The 14693-nt window shown below is 45.6% G+C and overlaps 1 long non-coding RNA gene across 1 annotated transcript; it reads left to right on the forward strand.

Annotated features, from left to right (window-relative positions):
• Window positions 1–1170: 1170 nt before the first annotated feature.
• LOC141098700 (uncharacterized) lies at window positions 1171–6079 on the forward strand. The gene is made up of 2 exons (XR_012234319.1): window positions 1171–2132; window positions 4894–6079. It is a non-coding gene; the product is annotated as an uncharacterized lncRNA (long non-coding RNA).
• The last annotated feature ends 8614 nt before the right edge of the window (window positions 6080–14693 follow it).

Below are 14693 nucleotides of genomic sequence, written 5' to 3' on the forward strand. Positions count from 1 at the left end.
AAAACGCCTTAGAATTATAATGTTAACGCCCTCTGCGGCAAAATGCAGCTTTCTTTGTTCTGATAATGTATAAGAAGCCCCTGTTACTGTCGATCGGGGCCATTCCATCGCCATCATGCCACTGTGCCTCACCATGGCCAGGGCACAGAGCCTTACCATCGCCAGACTTCCTAGCAAATCTCTGCCTGTCTGAATTCCTGTTTTTGCCCGCATATTCCAGCTCCTCTGTTATTCTGTATCTGTTTTGCCGTGTATCTCCGAATAAACTTCGACCTCAGCTTGATAAGAGATCGTCTGTGGAACTTCTTCCCGACTCTTCCAGCTCTCAGTAGGACTTTTTCTTACAAGTGGCGAGCCAGCCAGGAGGAGCAGCTCCGGAGAGTGGCCTCCAGAAGAACCTTTGTGGAAGAAGCCGCAGATGAGGGCTTGGAGGTGGGAAGAGGAAGAGAAAAAATAAAAAAAAACGCGTATGGCCATACGTTAAACCGGTCAAAGGAAGCCAGCCTGAAGGAGAACCTCTCGTGATCGCTCTGAAACTGCCTGCCCGATTTTTTTATAATAAAACCACGGACAAAGAAAAAGACTATAAAAAGATGAGTAACTAAGAAGAAGCTATCTACAAGGATGTGAGAATTTGTTGTGCCGGGTAGCAAAAAGCTTTAAAAGGGCGTGGGGAGACGCTTGGCAAGCGTAACGAGTGAGGCTGGAATCACGGCTGCACCTCTTTTGATATCTGGTCGACCCCAAACAGCTGCAGCGAGGTCTTCCATCTGAGAGGTGTGAGTATCTAACTTTGCTTAAATTGCATTTGTTGATACTAGGACAGAGTAAAACTCGTCCTTGTAGACCACTGTAAATATGGAGTGGTTACGGAAGCAGGCAGAGAAATATGCTGGCACACCCCAGCTGGAGGGGGTTAATGTGGAAACCACGTGGTTAAATTGTATGCGATGGTTTACCACAGAGAACAGGGAACTAGATAGAAAAAATTCGCTAGGTTAAGCTAATAGCCAAGTAGTGGCTTTGTGTAAGACAGTCATAACTTTTGATCAGGCTCTTGATAGGTAGCTTACACAGCAATATGTTAACATGATCACCCGGGGAGGGGCAGCATATAGGGAGAGATCAGAACAGCTGAGCGAGATGCTGGAGTTAGCAGCGAAGCACAGAGAGGAGGGGTGCGAGCAGCAGCAGCTGAGAGCAGTTATGTCACAGATGGACACTGCAGCTTCGAAACACAGTGCTGATGTAAATACACTTGTAGACTGGAGAAGAGTTAGGAGAATGAGTGAAGTAGTACATGACAAGATATAGTGTCCCAACAGCTCCAGCTTATGCAGATACAGTTGAGGAAAGATATATTGTCCCAACAGCTCCAGCACATGCAGACCCTAGGTTAGGTGTGAAGCTGCTTCAACCCCGAGAAAAATATCCCTGACCAAATGTTCCTGATCCATCTTAAATTTATAAAAAATTTGCCTAATTGGGAGGAAAGTGTTTTGTTAGGACGATGCAGTCCGAGGTGAAGGGTGATGAGTCCAATGTTTTTGCATGCCATTCACCTCGGGGTGTATCTGTTGATTAGGGGAGGCCAGGAGTTCCGGGGGGGTATGCGCAGCTGCCGAGAATGGGCAGGTCCCGTTCGGCAGAGCCCCCACAGGATCCTATGAGAGGTCCCCCCTTGTGTTATTTTCGTGGACATTTAGGACATGTTAGACGTTTTTGTCCCAACCTTGAGCCAGGGATTGCTCCCCAAGAACCCCGGGCACCATTTAACCTCCAACAGACCCGGGAGTTCTCTAGACCACCTTTCGGAGTTAGACCTCCGTATCCAGCAGTGAATGACCCTAGGCAGTATCAGCAGTACAACGGTCTTCAAATGGTTAACCCAGTCTCACAGGAGCCTTCTGCTCCTGCTCCCTCCCCAATAGCTTTCACTCATCCGCGCCCGGAGGTCCATGCTATTCAGGGAGGGGTCACTCCTCCTCGTCCCTATGCTCCGCTGATTAAGGAGCTGCGGGAACATGAGGACCGGACCCTGACCAAGGATCTCTTTGGGGCGGAGGTGGCAGCTGTTGGACGGAAGCCGTGTCCAGATGGGGATGATGGATTTTTCGGGCTTCCCATGACAGGTAACACTGATTAATGGAGTGCTCCCCCTGTTCCCCTTACCCTCCTTGCCCCCCTTTCCCTGGGCAGGGACGGTAGACCTTATGTCAGAGGGAGAATGGAGGGGCTGTCTTGGGAAGACATCCTCATCGATACCGGAGCCTCAGTTTCAATAACACGACACAAATTGCAGTCACCCCCTGGACTGCCTGAGACTACACTTTTGTAGAATTTGAGGACTCCTGTATTCAAGCAGTAAAAAGTCGTCCAGTAAACCTGAGATTTCAGGACACAGGGGGATCGAAGCAAAGGGGTCTTCGATGCGCTTTTTGGGTAAACCCACAGTTACGGTACACTATTTTGGGAACTGATGTTTTGGGAGCAATGGGAATTGTTGTTGATTTATGTAACAAAGTCTTGTGGCGGAACAAAGAAGCCACTATCTGTTCTGTAATTGTCCCTGTGGAGGAGGAGGAGGAGAGTCATAAATTACCCATTGCTAGTTTCGGAGTATGTACTGGTGAAAATGTTGAAAATGCTAACAATAATGCTTTAAAGAATGAATTGAAGCAAAAGTTCCCTGAATTGTGGATCTTAAAGAAAACTGATTGTGGGTTAATGCAAACTCAGGTTAAAATTGATGGTGAAAAACTGCCACCTTTCCAGCGTCAGTACCGTATTCCTGAGGACGCCATCCCTTACATAAGGGTTGCAGTCAGTGAATTGGAGAAACAAGGTGTTGTTGTGAAAGGTAATTCTCCATGTAACAGTCCTATTCTACCTGTAAAAAAGGAAGATGGCAGTTTTCGAATGGTAGTAGACCTGAGACTTGTAAATAAGTACACTCCCTCAGCAGCCCACCTTGTTGCATCTGTCCCTGAAGTTATGTCACAGCTGAGGAGTGATTGTAAGGTATTTTCTTGTTTGGATATTGCAAATGGCTTTTTCTCAGTACCCCTAACACCTGAATCTGCCCTCCGCTTCGCACGCGGTTGCCCATGGGATTTCACAGTTCTCCTGTGTATTTCCATCAGGCATTGGCTCAGATGTTAGAATCCCTTGGTTACGGAGACAAAGTCTTACAGTATGGGGATGATTTATTGATTCAAACTGTCGATGAATGTGAACACAGAGAAACCCTTGAAAATGTTTGTCAGGCTTTACAAGAGGCAGGACTCAAAATGAGTCTAGATAAAGTACAATTGATGAAATCAGAGGTTTAATTTCTGGGTGTGTCTGTCTCAGCAGAAGGAAAGAAGCCCATGCATGATAGGGTTAAAGCTATTCAGGCTGTCCCCATACCAACTAATATTACTGAACTCAGAAAATTTTTGGGTCTTATTAATTTTTCCAGAGAATTCATTGAAGATTTTGCTTATTTGGCTAAACCACTGTATGATTTATTGAAAAATGTTGATAATGACTTTGACCCTGTTAATGGAGAGGGAGCCGCCTTACAGGCTTTTGAGGGATTGAAGCGCGCCCTTACGGCAGCTACTGCATTGGTTAACCCTGACCCTTCCCAGCCTTTCTACATTCAGACTCACACCGGTGATATCTCTATTTCTTCAGTGCTCCTACAAAAATGGCCCAAAGAAAGCCCCGAGGTATCTAGTCAGTTGTATGCCCTAGGTTATTACTCCAGGTTGCTGACTCCCGTGGAAAAAGGATTCACTCAGTGCATGAAGCACCTACTGGGCGTGCACTGGACTATGAATCAAGTGAAGCATATAGTGGGATTTGCTCCTTTAATTCTACAAACCCTGCATGTCACTTTAAAAACTTTGCTGAAGGGAAAAGCTTCAGGTATCAATTCACAGAGAATGGCCCAATGGATCATTGATTTTGAGACTAGAGACTTACAAGTTGAGGTGGGTGAGAAATATCACTTAGCCCAGATGATGCAGTATGCAGGAAAAAGTCACAATTGTCAAATTGAACAGGCTAATGTTACTCCCTCTCCCTTCCGAGCAGATTTTCAAGAGGGAATCCCCTGTGCCTATATTGACGGAGCTTGCTATTGGCATGAGGGGCATTACGTCACAGGCTTCGCTGTGTGGTTTCCAGCTAAGCCATTGCTGCTGCAGTATAAACTCCCTGGTCATTTCTCCGCTCAAAGAGCTGAGTTGGAAGCAGCTCTACAGGTCATTCTCGTGTGTCCAGAGCCAATGAATATCTTCAGTGATAGCGCATATGTCGTGTCGTCACTCACTCTATATCTTAATGTATGGGCCCTTTAGGGGGATGGTTGATTCTCAGAACAAGCCCTTGCAGCATGCAGACATTCTAAAACAAATTGAGCAACGGGGTAAAGAATTCCCAAAATTATGGTCCTTCTGCAAAATTAAAGGACACCAAAGGCTAATTCCTGACCCTCACATCCTTGGCAATGCATATGTAGATCACGCAGCCAGGGAAGCTGCACTCACAGGCGAGGACAAATATCCCCAAGAAGTCATCGCTGCAGTTATTAAAAAAACCCCGAGAGCCCCCCCTTGTTTATTCTTCTCTTCAAAATCTCGTAAAAGCACAGGAGAAGGATGGAGACTCATCTCTGTTCAATTCCCTTGAGTCCCTGCCCATTGAGGGGGAGTGCTTGTACTACAAACGGGTTAATGATAGACTTGTGCCTTATATTCCAACTACAATGATTAAGTCTTTGCTCAAATTTCAAGCTACAAAGTTGTTAAAATGGTTCATATCAATCAGTGTAGACTTCTTAATTATTTTACTGAGATTTCTGGTAAGGACTGATACTCCGCTTTTTTTTTCTATTTCCTCCAGGTCAGCTGAAGATTTTCATATTCGACTCCTGGGACCGTGAACCTATTGGATGATCAGGAGAAGATGTTTCACACTATACAGTGGGACTCTGATAGTGTGAGAGGGGGAGAAGATCAGGAAAATCCAGAAGACAAAGAATGAGAAGAAATAGACCAAAAGACTTGACTATTGTGCAACTTATTTTTTTTCGGGACTATTTAGATCAGGAAAATCCAGAAGACAAAGAATGAGAAGAAATAGACCAAAAGACTTGACTATTGTGCAACTTATTTTTTTTCGGGACTATTTGAATTATTCTTTTTATTATGTGTTTGTTCTATTTTTAGGGACTTTTGCCTTACACACACACACGTGCATAAAGTGCTGAATTACCTCCATATTCTTATTTTCAATAATTCACCCATGAATATTACAGTACTGTATGTTGTACTCTGGATAGAGTACAAGAGGGGGACTTGTAAGAGAATGGTCAGTCATAATATACTGAGCGGCCATGTTGTCTCTAGCAGCCATTTTGTTGAAAGTTAGAGAAGATTCAACTTTTACAAAAGAGCTGATAAAATGTATTAAATGGAGGATGGAAAATGAGATCATGTCTCCTAGCAACCTCAGCCGATGTGCGTAGAGGAAGATTGGATCAATCAATAGGGTCACAGGTTACCAAATATATGGTCAGTATGCTTATACGTGATAGTGTGGTAGCGAAGAGTAGAGTAGTTAAAATGTCAGGATGTAAGAATTTAGGGACCTAGACTGGAGACAATGATAAGATTTTAGGACAGTAGCCATAGATACCAATGACTTATGGGTTTTAGTGTTGCTTGAAGAAATGTTAATTAATATCTTCGTATTATGTCATTATATTCTCTTTTCTAAACCACGTTTCTGTAGATTACCATGAAAACGCCTTAGAATTATAATGTTAACGCCCTCTGCGGCAAAATGCAGCTTTCTTTGTTCTGATAATGTATAAGAAGCCCCTGTTACTGTCGATCGGGGCCATTCCATCGCCATCATGCCACTGTGCCTCACCATGGCCAGGGCACAGAGCCTTACCATCGCCAGACTTCCTAGCAAATCTCTGCCTGTCTGAATTCCTGTTTTTGCCCGCATATTCCAGCTCCTCTGTTATTCTGTATCTGTTTTGCCGTGTATCTCCGAATAAACTTCGACCTCAGCTTGATAAGAGATCGTCTGTGGAACTTCTTCCCGACTCTTCCAGCTCTCAGTAGGACTTTTTCTTACACATATTGACACCACCACTAGTAGCTTTAATTTAATAATGTAAAATCACTAACCCTAACTATCCCTAACCCCTAACCCTTAACCCTTATCACTAACGTTACCCTAATAACCCTAACCACTAACGCTAACCCCTAACCCTTACCCTAACCCTACTAACCCTAAACCCTAACCCTAGCCCCTAGCCCTGCTAACCATAAGCATAACTGTAACCCTAACCCTACTAACCCTAACCCCTAACCCTACTAATCATAAGCATAACCCTTAACCCTAACCCTACTAACCCTAACCCTTTAACTATAAGCATAACCCTAACTGTAAACCCTGACTCTACTAACCCTAACTAACCCTAACCCCTAACCCTTACCCTAACCCTAACCCTGCTAACCCTAACCATAACCCTAACTCTAACCCTAACCCTAACCCTACTAACCCTAACCCTACTAACCATAACCCCTAACCCTACTAACCATAACCCCTAACCCTAATAACCCTAACCCTACTAACCATAAGCATAACCCTAACCTTAGCTAACCCTAACCCCTAACCCTTACCCTAACCCTAACCATAACCTTAACTCTAACCCTAACCCTAAACCCTAACCCCTAACCCCAACCCTACTAACCCTAACCCTACTAACCATAAGCATAACCCCAACCCTAACTAACCCTAACCCTAAACCCTAACCCAACTAACCATAAGCATAACCCTAACCCTAGCTAACCCTAACCCCTAACCCTAAACACTAACCCCTAACCCTACTATCCATAAGCATAACCCTAACCCTAACTAACCCTATCCCCTAACCCTTACCCTAACCCTACTAACCCTAACCATAACCCTAACTAACCCTAACCCTACTAACCCTAAACCCTAAACCTTCCCCTACTAACCATAAACCCTAACCCTACCCCAACTAATCCTAACCCAAAGAAAAAACACAGCTGTTAAGAAGATGGTGACCAGTTTTCCTGCTACAGCTTTTGCTCTGTACATTTTTCTAGCGATTTTTTTGCTCCTCTGCCTCTGCAAACTCCTTCCGCATTATCCTGAGGTGTTTCCCCTCTGTTTTATCCATTATATAGCACTGTAATGGTCATTTTGTAATTCCAATTTTTTTCTCCCATTGACTTGCATTGATATAGGAAATCGGAAATTCTGATATCCGATATTTTTTCAATATCGGAAATCGGAATTCCGATAAGATATCGGGCAATATCGCTCATCCCTAGTAGAGATGAGCAACTTTTCCTTTTTTCGGGTCGAGTCGGGTTTCATGAAACCCGACCTTCTAAAAAGTTGGGTCGAACGAAATCGGCCAACTATAGGGAAAAGTCGGGGTCCGATTAAAACACGAAACCCAATGCAAGTCAATGGGGAAGCAAAGTCGGCAGGGAGTGGAGGACAGTAAGCACACCTACAGTGCCCATTTCAATGCCAACATCAATTCTTATTGCTTAAGCTTGGCAACCTTAATTTACTCTATAATAATAGTTACAGATTGAAAACTTGGCTAAAGTTGTGAGGGGGTAGGGCTGGCGCCAGGTTTTCATGTGCCCTGGGCCAAAGAGTGTCAGTGCGCCCTTTTAACACATACCACAATTCATAATGCTCCGAACGGCACAGAAATACAGGTATAGTACAATGAAAAATACTTAACTGCTTACATGACATGACTGATATCTATTTTAAATTCTACAAATAGCTCAAAAAACGGACAGGATATTACTCCATACAGTATTATGGCCACCACCTAGTGCGCCATACATAATAATGAGCCCCATATATTTCTCCATACAGAATAATTGGTCCCATATAATGTTCCATACAATATATGATGAGCTCCACATAATGCTACAGTATATGTTGGTCCCCATGGATGATACTCCACTGTCTTATGGGCCCAAATAATGCTCCATAGAGTCCATATATAATGGGCCCCATTTCTAATGCTCCAGTTTATAATGAGCCCCATAGATGCTGCTCCAGTGTCTGATCTGCTCCATTTAAAATGCTCCAGTATATGATGGGCCCCATGGATGATGCTCCAGTGTGTTATGGGCCCAAATAATGCTCCATATATAATGGGCCCCATTTCTAATGCTCCAGTGTAAAATGGGCCCCCGTAAATGCTGCTCCAGTGTCTGATGTCCCCCATTTGGAATGCTCCAGTATATGATGGGCCAAAAGGATGTTGCTCCAGTGTATTCTGGGCCCATATATCATTCTCCAGTGTATATTGCTTCCCCCAAAAATGCTCCCAACATTTAAAAAAATTAAATACCTCTCCTCGCTGGGCACTGCTCTACTCTGGACTTCTCAGCATTGCCATCTTCAAGCTCTCTGCACTTGTACTGTTTTGGTAGAGGGCATACAGACGTGATGTCATCGCGCTCTGTAACCTGAATGTCACTGTGACGAAAGGCAGAAGACGTCGCGGCAGTGCAGCAGAGAGAGGTAAGTATTGCAAGTGCTGTGGCCCTGAGCAAGCATGGGGGCCCACTCGTGGGCGACGGCACTAGTACAGGGCCCCTCATAGAATGATGGTATGTCTGATGGCGAGTGGGCCCTCCCACCGGCAGAAACACTTTTGCGTACTATGAGGGGCCCTGTGACACTGCCGTCGCCCACGAGTAGGACCCCCCCACCTGCTCAGGGAACCAGCACTTTCATCTGCACCTTCCTCTGTGTCACTGTGTAAGGTGGTATAGTATGCTGGAAGGGGCACCTGAGTTTCATCAGTGTCACATTCTGGCTCTGTAGAGTGCGAGGGGAATGTAGTGCTGTGGGTCAATGTACCAGCAGAATCATCTAGCAGTGGCTGTGCATCAGTGCACTACATCTCCAATTCATGTTGGACTGGGGAATTCAGAATTTCACTTGATAACACAGGCATAGGCTGTGAAAGGAGCTCCGTGGAGTAATCTGAAGTGTGGGCTGCCGCATCCTTCCCTTTTAGTGGGGGTGAAGGAGGCAAGGAAAGGGGTGGTTCCTGACCAGAAGCCTGCACTGACGACTCAGTGCTTGCATTTTTTTAAACTTCAGAAGAGGAGGCGATAGAGCTGGAGGCTGTTTCGGCAATGTAAGGCAAAACCAGTTCCTGATGCCCCGGCTTTAAAAGCAGTTTACCTTTTCCCAGAAAAGGGAGCCTTAAAGGCCTTCTTGTGCCAGCTGATGACGCAGGCTCAACATCTCCTGCCTTAGCTGCTATTGTACTTTTGGCACTACCAGCAGATGCAGCACTGATATTGTTGTGGCACACAGAAGGCATGTGTCATCATCTTAATTGTCTGTGGCCGAATTGGATCTCTGGCAGAGATTATACGTGCATGGAGAAAAGAATACACAAGACAAGGTATATCATGTCAAATGATTCTTCTCTACTTTTAATCAGAGATGTACAGTTTTTATAACAGAAATCGAGCTGTCTCATTGTGCTACATCATGGGTTCTTTTCCAAATTACTGTTTACCCCAAATAGCAAATTAGTATTGATCTCATATGATCTCATATGTCCTTGTGTCCTATATAATCATTATGCATATAATTATTGTTTCTGGCCTGGTCCACCCTAATCCACCCAGTTTCGATGAAGCTAGGTGGGTTATACAATGCCGAAATAAGTCTTAGAAAATCAATAATATATTAAAGCTACATGATTCCAATATTCGAGCAAAGCGTCCATATAGTGGTATAATTTTTGATTCTTGTATATATTCATATGCCATATATTCTCCCTTTAACAGTCCCTCCTTTGGAAATATGCAAAATCAAAATCCTAATCTCGTCGAACCTATCGATCTGTCCTCCCGGCCGACCTATCTCAACAATGCTGGAACCTAACTAATCTTCACCGTATATTCGAGAAGACCCATCTCCAGTAGATGGACTCCCTCCTAATGGACTTTGCACAGGAGGAGGTCAGATCCTAGTTTCTCCCTCGCAGGTGTTCTTCAGGCTGACATATTCTGGAGGTGGTGGATATGGCATTCTTCTCATGGGTTCATAGGAGTATCTTTCATATAGGGGATCTTCAAAGTCGGCATGCATAGTCATTACTGTAGTTTCCATGGTCATCGTCATCATTTTCTTAAGGCATGGAGCAATGCAGCATAGAATTAAGGCAAATATGATCAAAGAACATAAAATAACTATTGCAAACTTAATGGGTCAATTATTGCCTTTATGGCAACCCCAGTATATTTTATAATCCGTTGTTGATTATTGTATAAATAGTTTATCCACTTTGCATTCTTATTTACGGGGATGGTGGGTTTAAACACAACTGTTGTCTTGTTCTTGACTTTGAATTTGTCAGGTGCTCCTTGTGTGTCCCCACTGGTATCTATGCTTCTTAGCCAAAATTTGCCTTTTGTGTCACCATTTTCCCTCCCAAGTTTAGCACTTGAGCCAAGTACATATAACCCTTGGTTATTCTCTGAGGGGTTCTCAATGGTAAGGTACAGAACTATGCATCCCTCCTTGGGGCAGTGGGTGGCAGGGAAGGGTAGGCCTGGAAGGGCTCTCTGGCCTTTAAAAGGGGCTTTGGACAGAGTCATGCAGCTTAATAGGCTTATTCCCCATTTGCCCCTTTGCTGTAGGGCCTGGACTGGTTGATGTCTCCAGTCACTTTCACCAGTTTGCCACCCAACAAGTGACTAATCCTCTCAGTTTGAACCTTCCCCTATTTCAGCAGTAGTGACACAAATGAATTGTGTACTTAACCAGATGTAAAACTGTGCCATGGGGCCTGGACATTCTTATTGTGAGACAGTAGTCAAATTGATATGTTACTCTTGGGGAGGAGACATTATATCAGAATGTCAGTATACCCTTCTCATAAATGACTACACCTTGGGCTAGGAAAAGGATAAGTGCCAAATGGATGAAGGGTGGCAGCCGCCACTGGACTCTGGATCCGGTATTTCCTTGCAGTGGGAAGCATGGACCCATGGACTGCTGTGATAGTTGACAGGACTTGGAACGGGCTGCCATCTCTAGGTTCAAGGGTACATCTGTTGAACCTCTTGGTGATGAGGACTCAGTCATCAGGCAGGATCTGGTTGGCTCCTAGGTCCTGTGGATCTGGGATGGATAAAAAACTTGAAAATGCATTTTAGTCACATGTTGTTTTAGCCCCTTCACTACCAAGGGTGGTTTTCATGTTAACTCCCGGGCCAATTTTTACAATTCTGACCACTGTCCCTTTATGAGGTAATAACTCTGAAACGCTTCATTGGATCCCAGTGATTCTGACACTGTTTTCCCGTGACTAGTGTTGAGCGATACCGTTCGATACCCAAAAATATCGTATCGGATGGTATCGCCCGATACGAAAAAAATATTGGGTATCGCCGATTCCGATATCGGATGTCCCATTCAAGTCAATGGGACTTCCGGTATCGGAATTTAAAAAAGCCCTTTATTTCCTTGTTGGCTAATTCTACATAATAGAAAACAAGAATCATGTAGAATGTATAGTGGGAGGTGGAGGAGACATTAAAGGCATAGTGGTTTATTCAAATCACATGGCATAGCATTAATTCCAATTTTTTTTTCAAGACGTTCGGAGTTAAAAAGATATTGACTATGTTAATCTTTTTTATATTTTGTCAGATATGTATGTTTCACAACTTCCATTCTCTTCACCTTCTTTTGTACTTCTCCCACACTTTCTCCTTCATGATCCGCAGCAGTAGCATTTTTTTCATCAACTTTTTCTTCACCTTATTCATCTTCTTCTTCTTCATCTTCTTCCCATTATTTTTTTTTCCATTCTTCATATTCTTCTTATTCAGCTATTATTAATTTTCATATGTTATTTCTTCATCTTCTTCCTATTCTTCTTTTTCTTCATTTTCTTATGGTGACAGGCATTCCTGTAGTACTTATCTATAAAAGTTATAAGATTACACCTTACGTTCTGCCTGTCACAAAAGATTTACAACAGGATTTGTCCGCGTTCAGTTTGGCCTGCAGCAGCAGGCATTTTCCAGGGGCACCACGAGGAGAAACGGACTCACCCCCATTTACTGCTTAGTCTACTTCTGCTTATAATTTTGATTTCTTCTATGATGATTTTTAGTCTTATGCTTAATGTTCTTCTGCTTTCTGTTCTTCTGCTTTTGCCTCTTCTGCTTCTTGTTCTTCTGTCTTTTGTTCTGTATCTTGGTGGTTGTCTTCATGTTCTTTGTCCTCTTGGTCATATTATTTAGGGTCATATTTCTGGTCTTCTTTGGTGTGGTCTTCAGGGTCGTCGTCATCAGGGTCGTCGTCATGGAGATCAATAAGGATTACCAAAGACAATTTCAAAAAGCTTGATCTTGGAAATGTAGCAGAAGGTACAAGAAGGCTGAGAAACTGGCGAGAACCAGCTGACCGTACTGGAACCCCTAGTGGCAGCAGAAGGAACAATAGCCAATGGCACTACTGAGGAACAGCTGACGGTGCTGGACCCCGGTTACTATGCAGGAGGTACCTGTGCTAGAAACCACTACCAAGGACCAGCTGACCTTGCTGGACCTCGGATACCGAGATGGAGGCACCTAGGCCAAAGGCTCTAGCGAGAACCAGCTGACAGTGCTGGAACCCGGATGGGTAGCAGAAGGAACAAGAGCCAATGGCACTACCGAGGACCAACTGACGGTGCTGGACCATGGTTACTAAGCAGAAGGTACCTGTGCTAAAAAGCACTACCAAGGACCAGCTGACGGTGCTGGACTTCGGATACCGAGATGGAGGCACCTATGCCAAAGGCTCTGGCGAGAACCAGCTGACAGTGCTGGCACCCGGATGGGTAGCAGAAGGAACAAGAGCCAATGGCACTACCGAGGACCAACTGACGGTGCTGGACCACGGTTACTAAGCAGAAGGTACCTGTGCTAAAAAGCACTACCAAGGACCAGCTGACAGTGCTGGACTTCGGATACCGAGATGGAGGCACCTAGGCCAAAGGCTCTGGCGAGAACCAGCTGACAGTGCTGGCACCCGGATGGGTAGTAGAAGGAACAAGAGCCAATGGCACTACCGAGGACCAACTGACGGTGCTGGACCACGGTTACTAAGCAGAAGGTACCTGTGCTAAAAAGCACTACCAAGGACCAGCTGACAGTGCTGGACTTCGGATACTGACATGGAGGCACCTAGGCCAAAGGCTCTGGCGAGAACCAGCTGACAGTGCTGGCACCCGGATGGGTAGCAGAAGGAACAAGAGCCAATGGCACTACCAAGGAACAGCTGACGGTGCTGGACCACGGTTACTAGGCAGGAGGTACCTGTGCTAGAAAGCACTACCAAGGACCAGCTGACTGTGCTGGACCTTCGGATACCGAGATGGAGGCACCTATGCCAAAGGCTCTGGCGAGAACCAGCTGACAGTGCTGGAACCCGGGTGGGTAGCAGAAGGTACCCATCCAAAGCAAAGTAGCCAGGCCGCAAGCCAGCCGCAGTTACCGAAACCCACAGTCCTACAGGGGGTCCATGTCCCATTTGCACTACGGATCCAGCCTTCAGTGCCAGTTCCCGCAGCCCACATAGGAGTCACCTAAACTGCAGGCACCGTAGAGTCGGCTAACCCGGCCGCAAGATGACAGGACAACAGATTGTTGGCATAGTGACCTTGACGCTACCCGGAAACAGCTGGCGTGCTGGAACCAGGCTGGGCAACAGGGAGTACCCGTGCCAAAGACACTGCCGAGAACCAGCTGACGGTGCTGGAACCCAGATGGGTAGCAAAATCTACAAGAGCCAATGGCACTACCGAGGAACAGCTGACGGTGCTTGACCACGGTTACTAGGCAGGAGGTACCTGTGCTAGAAAGCACTACCAAGGACCAGCTGACGGTGCTGGACCTTCGGATACCGAGATGGAGGCACCTAGGCCAAAGGCTCTGGCGAGAACCAGCTGACAGTGCTGGAACCCGGGTGGGTAGCAGAAGGTACCCATCCAAAGCAAAGTAGCCAGGCCGCAAGCCGTCCGCAGTTACCGAAACCCACAGTCCTACAGGGGTCCATGTCCCATTGGCACTACGGATCCAGCCTTCAGTGCCAGTTCCCGCAGCCCACATAGGAGTCACCTAAACTGCAGGCACTGTAGAGTCGGCTAACCCGACCGCAAGACGTCAGGACAACGGATTGTTGGCATAATGACCTTGACACTACCCGGAAACAGCTGGCGTGCTGGAACCAGGCTGGGCAACAGGGAGTACCTGTGCCAAAGACACTGCCGAGCACCAACTGGCGTTGTTGGAACCCAGGGACAATCATGGTGAAGGCCGTGGCCTACTTGGTGGTAGTTTTAGATTGTTTGTAGGCTACAACAGACTGTCAACGTGCTCCAATTAGGCATCTGTCTCCACTCTGTTTCCAGGATTTCACGTGACCACCAACACCACCAGTTTATGCGTACAGTAGCCGTCTGCCCAATCCACATGTGTTCCTGTGTTACTGGGGTTCTGTAACATCAACAGATCCCCTGATGTGTGTCTGCCAATGTCTCCTGCTCTGTCCACATTCCCATCACTTGCAGTGGGAAGGTGGACAGCGCAGGAGACAGTGCC

The sequence above is a fragment of the Dendrobates tinctorius genome, unplaced genomic scaffold (genome assembly GCF_039654945.1).
Source record: "Dendrobates tinctorius isolate UK_male_01 unplaced genomic scaffold, ASM3965494v1 ptg000094l, whole genome shotgun sequence".
Classification (NCBI taxonomy): domain Eukaryota; kingdom Metazoa; phylum Chordata; class Amphibia; order Anura; family Dendrobatidae; genus Dendrobates; species Dendrobates tinctorius.